This window comes from Excalfactoria chinensis, chromosome 2, assembly GCF_039878825.1.
Source record: "Excalfactoria chinensis isolate bCotChi1 chromosome 2, bCotChi1.hap2, whole genome shotgun sequence".
NCBI lineage: Eukaryota > Metazoa > Chordata > Aves > Galliformes > Phasianidae > Excalfactoria > Excalfactoria chinensis.
The window spans coordinates 83,044,677-83,053,419 of record NC_092826.1 but is presented as its reverse complement, the minus strand read 5'-3'; the positions used below and the strand labels follow the sequence as shown (position 1 = coordinate 83,053,419).

At 42.5% G+C, this 8,743-nt stretch overlaps 1 protein-coding gene across 1 annotated transcript in view; it reads left to right on the top strand.

Moving 5' to 3' along the window:
- Window positions 1-2,051: 2,051 nt before the first annotated feature.
- The window catches only part of CAP2 (cyclase associated actin cytoskeleton regulatory protein 2), a 64,913-nt gene continuing 58,221 nt past the window's right edge, over window positions 2,052-8,743 (top strand). The window contains exon 1 of the mRNA XM_072327978.1: window positions 2,052-2,360. The gene's annotated coding sequence lies outside the window, so the exon portion shown is untranslated. The remainder of the gene's footprint in view (window positions 2,361-8,743) is intronic.

Sequence of the window (8,743 nt, the reverse complement as noted above, 5' to 3'; positions counted from 1 at the left end):
CTGTTGCTAGGCTTCAGTTAATACTATGAAATTCTTTATAAAACTGCCTTTTAAGATTGTCTTCAATTATGTAGAAACCAAAGTGGGCCAGATTTTCCCTTCTAACATCATGTTTTCAGGAGCTACATCTTACACCTCTACTAGCCACTGGGTTTCCGCTTTATTATGAGGTCACTTTACAATTACAGAAGCTCCTGTTTCCCCCTTCTAGCTAAATTTATCACTTCTTGTGTCCTCCTTACCTATGCCTTAGCCTTTGATGTTTGCCAGTACCCTCCTGGGGAAATGAAAAGAGCAAAAGAACTTGATTACTCTGTGTAGCTCCTGTGCTTGAAGAAAGCACTAGAAGAGGTGAGGAGGGAAGATGTGTTACAGGGAATTTACTTCAGACATGCAAGGTATTTGCCAGCCTGGTAGCCTTGTAAACTGTTCCATACAAAGAAAATGCCCAACTATTTTCCCTTCCTTTTTACATGCCTGTGATGTAAAAAAGTGATGTGGAGTGCCTGATCGTGCTCTTACAGTAAGAGCTTGTAAAATATTTCATAAGTTAATGACATCACGTTTTCCTCAAATTAAGCTGGCATTGAAGAAATCAGAGGACATTTGCCATCCTAAAATGTCCATTTATCCCACAGACACTGCAAAGGTATTGGGACGTTTATTCTCCCTGTAATATTGAAAATGGATCTGAAGCTTTCATTTAGTTATTCCACAGTTAGTTAATTTTTTTTGTGTTTCATTTCCAGGAGACCTTCTAGGCTTGTTTCTTGCTTCTCTTAAACAGAGTCTGTGTTCTGTGCGTTCTCACAACCAGGTGTTCAGCTTCATACTACGTTTTTCCTGCTTGGAAGGTTTGCCAAGACTCTTATTTAAAAACAGCTGTTCTGTTGATTTCATCTGTGTGCCTTTTTTTAATATACACCAAGAAGCTGTTCCTTTTATTGTCTACAGGAAGCTGCAGCACTGACTTCTTCCAACTTCCAATGATAATAGTGCTGTCCACAGCAGTGTTTTGATCCTAGGTTGATCTTTGCAGTTAGCTTGCTTTTGCTTATTGCTGTTTCCTCATCTCATTTCTGTACAGACTCACTAAAGTCTGCTGTAGCTATGGCATCTTTGTTAAAACACAGTTTTCCTCAGTCCCCATTTAAGAACTGCATAATTCAGACAAATATTTCTATCATATCTTTTACAGTGTTGTCAAACCCTCAGAAGTGAAACACAGTCTTCGAAAATAAATTACGTATTTGACAGGGAAAATTATCACCAGATTTTGCACAGCCACATGGCTGACCTGGAAAAATGCTTGCATTCATTTTTATTATTATTTTATTTTATTTTTTTTATGACTGACTAATGACTCCTATTTCATTTCAAGAGCAGACTGTTTCATTAAAGGCTATGAACTCATGCTCTTCCCTCAAGATTTCTGTGCAGAAAGTCAGCTCAGCAATACCTGGAGAGGAAGTAGATTTCAGGTGAGTGATCACACACCTTTGGGACCACGTGGCGATGAGCGCTACATAACTGCATAAACCATGTGGTCACAGGGGGTAGGGACTGGCCTGAAGCCCACAGAGCTCGACTCACAAGGCCTAGGCATGTGGGTTTGCCTACAGGGAGAAGTCCCGCTTTCATCACCGTATGGCAGCCACCTCACTGCAGACACAGCTGTCGCAGGGCTCAGGCTGTTGCAATTGACTCTGCTTTGCAGGGGGCTGCCGGCTGGCTGGAGCATGCCTTTGGGCTCCCCAGCCACGCCAGGAGTCTGTCTGCCTGCACACACTTCCCACACCTTCCCGCTCCCCTTTCCTAGTGTAGGGTGCACCCGCTTCCTGCTCACCCAAGCCGTGCTCAGCGGGCAAGCAGGGCCGTCACACCTGTGGCCATGGGTGCCCCTGCCCGTCGTGCCCCTGCCCTTCCAGCCCGGCCGCTGCCCGCTCCTCCGCGATGCCGCACGGCTGCCATTTCCTCTCCGGCACCGCGCTGCCGTCACCGCCAAGAGACACCTCAGCCTTTCCCTCTCCTTCCATTTTCACACTCCACCCACTTTTTGCTTTCTTTCTCCATCTCTGTCACCGTCTCTCTCTCTTTCTGGACTTGTCTTTATTTGGCACTCCCGGAAGCCGCCGGGCATTTCTCTCCCTGACTGCTCGGGCAGCTGATGTGACTGACTGACACCGGCTCCCGCTGAGGAGGAGGAGGAGGAGGAGGAGGAGGAGGAGGGAGAGCGACGGCGAGGAGAGGCGAGGCGAGGGAGGGGGGGGAGCGAGTGGCCGGCCACGGATTGTCATTGCAGAGAGAAGGAAAAAAAAAAAAAAAAAAAAAAAAAAAGGCTGCGCGGGTCATCAAAACAGGTAATTCAAGAGGAGACAGCGCTGGGAGGGGCGGGATGCGGGGAGCAGCCGGAGCGGCCCGACCCCCCCACACCCCGGCCGGCTGCCTGGGGCGGGCCCGGGGGCTGCGGGTGCGCCGCCGCCGAGCCGGAGCGGAGGGGCCCGGCAGGGGCTGGGCTGCAGCGGACATCTTGCGGGGGGGCGGAGGGGGGGATGAGGGGATGCCGGGGGCCGCGCGGCTCGGGGATGGGTCCCGGGAGCCATCTGGGTCACGGCCCGGCTGCCGCCGGCTCGGGTCCGCTCGTCAGCTGCCCCTGCGCAGCAGAGCTTTCTACTGCCCTCGTCGTAACGAAGTAGCCGGAGGGGGGGAAAAAGTCCCGAAAAATGGCAATCGGCTGACAGTACCGCTTCAGGGTCGTACTCAGAGCCCTCGGTCAGCACAAGCCCGGAGTGAACCCCGGAGGGGTGGAGGTGGTTGTCCCGCAGCCCCCGGCCCGACCCCTGTCAGGTCCTGAAATTACCCCCTGCTTGTTTATGTAGACCTGGCATCGCACGCAGCCCCTCTCACCATCAGCGTGAGGTGATCTAATTTTGTACGAGGCTGCTGTAAGGCTCGATGTTTAGCCGTGCTCCAAAATGTTGGTTCCTCATACACCTCGAGCCAGAGGTGTGCGTTGGAGGTGAGCTGAGATTCAGGTGCTGAGCAGCCCCCATGTATAGGTCTGAGCAAAGCGCTGGGTTAAATGGGATCTTGGGGAGAGATAGCTGAAGAAAACCGTAACATCTATATAAATGCATGTATGTATGAGTGATTCCACAAATCCAGAAGGGTGTCCTGGGTGAGCAGGAGGAAGACAGAAATCAAGACTTGTGAATCTGAGATGCTGCGTTTTGCAGTAACTTGACAACTGAAAGGAGTGCTCCCCAAAGCCTCAGTCAGCACAAAGCAGAAAGCTCGCCATGACCCCAGCTAGAGATGTAAATCTGCTCTTTGCTTTGAGGATTGTTGTTGAGCTGTACCTTACCTTACTAACAGTGAGGGTTTTAATCAGTTAAAATGCTGACTTCTTAACAAGCAGGGGCAATCTTAAAGTCTATCTGTGAAAAAACAAACAAACAAACCAACCCATATCTCTCTTTATATGTATTACCTAAGCATGGGTGTCATCAAATGATAGAAAATGCTTTCAGAAAATCAAATCAAATCGAATACAATCCTGCATAGAATTAGGATTTTGCATTAGCAAAATAATCTAAGGGGTCAAATTTGCAGGGGGCGGAGTGGGATCGATACTTCATTTTCTAAATATTATTCTTTTTCTAAGTCTGACAAATGTGGCAATGGCTCCTGGACCACCAGGTTTCATTGTCTGTGAAACTGCAGTCAGACAAAATAGCCCTATTTTAGAAACATAACTTTAAACGTTATTTAAAATAGGAAAAATGCTAGATAGAAGGAGTTGAAAGTAATACGGTACTCCCAGAGCCGGCCTTTTGGAGCATTACTAATAGTTAGATGTCCAAGTTTATGCAAAGTGCATCCTACCATTTCCATTTAATTACCTCCTAATCAAATGATTAAAAACTCTGTTCTGACTCTGCATTTTCAAAAGAAGGGTTTCGTGACAGTGGTTGAATCTATATTGAGCAGGTCTGCACAAGAACAAAAAGCAATACACCTACTGTAGCAAAGCCATTTACACTGAACAACATGACCTTTTAAGTCTTGAGCATAACAAAAATATCAGTCTTCAGAATGTTCCAATGATTCCTTTGTTTCCTTCCTCTCAAATGAGTGCTGCTCAGATGTGGAAGGTGGACAGGCAGGACTCCAAATGTCATGAATAAAATATGTTTTCTCAATTAAATAAAAATGAAGAGAATATGCATTATTTACTATTACCGTAGAGCAGTTGTATGACATGTTTTCATTATTCTTTGTCACCTATGGCACTCAGTTCAGAGGAACAAAGGTGGTGGTTCTTGATATATCATGAGGAGATATGCCAAGATACGTATAATCTTGTCAAGGATGCTAAGATTCCATTTATTAACAAAACTCCTTATCATTAGAATTTCTAGTTCCAGTGTATTAACTATTTTAGCCATTTAAAATATGAAAGCCTGAACTAGAAATAAAGCTATAGAATTAAAATCCCCACGGAAAACAAACAAACAAACAAACAAACAAACATGGGAATTAGAATTAGCAGGGATTAGAAAAAGAAGTATAATGCAGTAAGGAGGACTGGATGCAGAACAATCATTTTCAGCTCTCAGTCTTGACATTGACTTGCAACATTACCTGAAGCAAGTCGTAGGACCTTTCCATGTTGCAATCTGTAGCTTGTCAGAGACAATAACATTCTGAGAGGTTCGACTGAACTCCAGAGAGAAAAATGGTGAACAACCTTGTATCTTAGAAAATGTTCTTTATACAGCAAGAGCATAAGGGGTTTTATTATTATTATTATTATTATTTTGTTTTGTTTTGTTAACTTCTGTAACTTCTGTCACCATGATGGCAAGACTTAATGGCATATGTATCACCTTAGTCTGTATACTGAGTGCTTTGGTTTTCGCTTCACCTGCATGGGTTTGGATATGCTGTGTCAAACCAAGGGGTGTTTTTGTTAGCAAAAAAGGTCCCGCTGAGAATTCTTTCCTGAATATTAAGGAGAATGCTGTGTCTGACCCACGTGTTCCAGAGAAAAGAAAACTAGAGAGATTAGGGAAATTGCTTTCAAAATCCAAAACAGCAGTAGTGCCATGCTGGGGATTGAAGACTCAATGTGGTGTATTTTTTAAAAAAAGCAACAGATAAATGGTCAAGTCCCTAATGGAATAATGTCTTATTTTTTCAAGAAGACACACTCAGATTCTGTGCATTAAAGCTGTGTTTTCTGTTGTTTTAAATACAATACTAGTTGCTTTCTGGAAGGAATGCAAAGAACGATTTACATTTCCGTATGTAAACTGTCATCGTTTAGACAGAAGAAATAGTTGAGTAATTCACCTAACAGCTCTGGGTCCTCTGAAGCACTGAAAAGGCTACCCTTATAAACATCTAAGATGTATCCAGTTTGATCTTTCTGGGCAGAAACAGAGGAGGAATAAGAAGCTGAATGTGTCAGATCTTGTACATGAGCATGGTTGCAATGAAGCCACAGTAGTTGTGGAGTGAAGGGAGTAGGCAGATGACAAAGTTTGCGTCGGCCCTCCTGCTGGCTTTTGCTATGCTGAAAGAAGGGTCAGTGGTTGCAGGATGAGCAGGGAGCATCAGGAGCCTGAGTGCATCAGACACAGAGTGCTGAGATGGTAACTGCGGCAGGACATTCTGGGGAGAGAACTAGAGTAGCTGAGTTGGCTGAAATTAACTCGAATTATTCTGACATCTGACGGATGTCCACTGATACTTCAACTTGTTCTCTTTGTTACTTGAAGTTGCTGTTGTTTCACTTCATGTGATTGGTTGCATCAGAGTGACTTCCTTTGCACAGACAGAGGAATGTTTCCTCTGACTTTTGAATTCAAACTGAGATATGTTCAAGCAATGGATGCATTCCAGGGTTGACTTGGCACCTACACTTGCAGGTTGAAATGAGAAACATCTGCATGAGTGGAAGGGATTATCCTTCAGCATGAAAGGTGGAGAAAAACTCTGATAATCAGTAAGTCAGAAATTCAAGCTTTTGATGGATATGGATGTGCAAGCAAAGTAAGATGCAGTAGCATTCTGAAAGGCCAGCCTCCCAGCAAACAACACTGTTACTAACCCGGGTACTGAACAACAACTCAGCAGTCTCATCTTTTCTGCAAAAAATAATTTCATAGTTTGTATTTTTAGAGTTTGAAACACTGTTTGTTGAGTGTTAACTTTCTGCACTGCTTTTCTGTCACATCTCAGAAGCAGTGAAACACAATGTAGGGTTTTGTGCTTTGTGGAGTTTACCCTTTTGAGCAGTGCAAATTCAATTTGGTTAGAATCATAGCATAAATAATCGCACTGTTCAGTTATTATGAACTGAACTAAAGCACTTTAATAAAATCAATGCCTGCATGTAATGTTTTTTCAGAGCAGCAAGGCAGTCTGCTTACATACAGTAATTGGACTTGTGACAGGTAATTAAATGGCTTGTAAGGCCTTTAGGATGCTTGATTACATGAAAATCACTATGCTGATACATAGTAAATGAAGTGGATAAGAACACTATGTATCAGTTGATTGAAGAGACACTAAAGCTCTTACACTTCATCGGATGGAAAGAAGGAAATAAAAACAAGACAAAGGACTATAAGCAGTGGTAACGTTAAAAAAGGAGCATAGAAAGAATAGGAGAATGTACTTGGAAACTGGGTTGCCTTGGTTATTTTAAGTCAATCATGCTTACACAAGCTGTCAAGTCTTGACTGCTTCGGTAGATCACTAAATAATGAACTTGTTCTTTACGATCACAAAATTGGTAAGACAGCCAGAATTATTCAGCAAGGGATGGGAGCTCTTCATAAAACTTACATACAATTAGAAATGAACCGACATTCCAGGAAGCCCTAAGCTCATACATGAACACATATCACGTTTTAAAACTTGAACAGGGGAAGTTCCATACAAACATGCAGAAGAACTTCTTTATGGTAACAACAGTCAACAGTCTTTGGGATACCTATCAAAACAGAGGTGGTTTTACAAAGCCAGTCTGTAATATTTGTAACATAGTGGGATACCAATAAGCCTTAGTTCCTCTCCTGCCTGTTTATTTTTATCAGCAGGGAGTCATCACTGGGAGTGAAGGAAGCAGGGCAAGAGCTGGTGTACAAGCAGTGAAGCATGTTTTGTAGTACCAGGGCCATGAAGCCAAAGGAAAAATGTGGGTTAAACTGAAGAGGTACAACATGAACATTTCCTCTTCTAGACAAAAGTCTTTTCTGTTAATAAAAAAAATAGCCCTTTAGAAACATACAGTATGCCAAAAACAGAAATCTACAGACAGGATTATCTTGGTAGCGTGCTTTTGTGCACAGCAACAGAGGTCTCATTTCTAGCATATAAACATACACACTGAGCTATGCACAAAAAGCAGAAGTCACCCATTTTTGTCTGCTATTCCAGCTATAAAATGTGGCCATTTTCACAAAAAAGAATAAAAAAATAATTTAAAAAAGTTGTTTCAATTCTAAGTACATTTAAATATACAAGAGTACACCTTTTACTTGGATAAAATAAAATTTCTCTATACTTAGAAGAGCATGGCTTCCAAAGGAACTTGTAGCAGACACAGAGACAAAACAAGATGTAAAGGTCATCGAAAGCTCTAATTTGACCTCTGGATCAATTCTCTCATTGGCCTTTTCTAAGAGGTCCTCTGCTTTAATCCAATTTGACATCGCTTTGACAAGCCCCTGTTTACATTCCTCCCATACAGCTAATTGGAAGCAAAACACAAACCATACAAGGTAATGTTTCTGTCTACCAACACATTTTCATCTAACCAATACACGCTTGCTCTGTGATCTCCACCCAGAAGCTTTTATGGTAGTAAACCAAATAGCTTCAGCAACACCTCACCATTCATCTGGTAACAGTCTGCTTCTCAGTTCTGCTTGGGAATGAGCAGCCCCTGAGACCCTCAAACCAATAGGTTTTCATCATTTAGACTAAAATGGGGTGGATGCTAAAGGTAGCAAAAAGACTACGTGCTCAACACAGCTTGGAGTTGGTACATACAGCTGAATGGCAGTGCAGGAAAAGTAGCCAGTTATGGCTTAAGCTGACTGTATATAAAGTGTTATAAGATACTTCTGTAATTTGACTGCGTGTTCAGGAATGTGAATGCATTTCCCCTTCTTTAATATATATTGTATAGAAGAACTCTTTGAGGAGACCATACTTTCAATTTATAAGGCGTTTGTGACTGGCTTTAAGATATTGGTGGTGTAAGGATTTGCATATTTTCTTTATCACATATCTCAGTAGAAGTTTATTAAAGACTATGAGAGGAGACACATGTAAAGGCTGCAGTACTTTCAAGAATAAAACTGTGTTTTTCCAAGCTGTGTAGCAACGTTAGGTGTAATAATAATAACAAATTCTTGCCTGTCATAGGTAACTGCCCTTTTTTGGCACAGAGAAGAAAAGCAAAATCTAACCTGTAGCATCTCAGATGATGAAAATGAATTAACCTAGTTAATGTCACAGATGTGGGAGGACCGGTATGAAGGAAAAAAACTACAAACACAAAACAAATAAATGAAAAAAAAAAAAAACACCAAAAAAAACAAAAAAACAAAACGTCCTCTTTTTTTCTTCTAAAATAAAGGAGTACTAGGAATTAAAACAAACCATGGAATCTTTTGATGATGTCTGTCAGAATATCATACATGACAGGGAGGCACCATTCCTACAT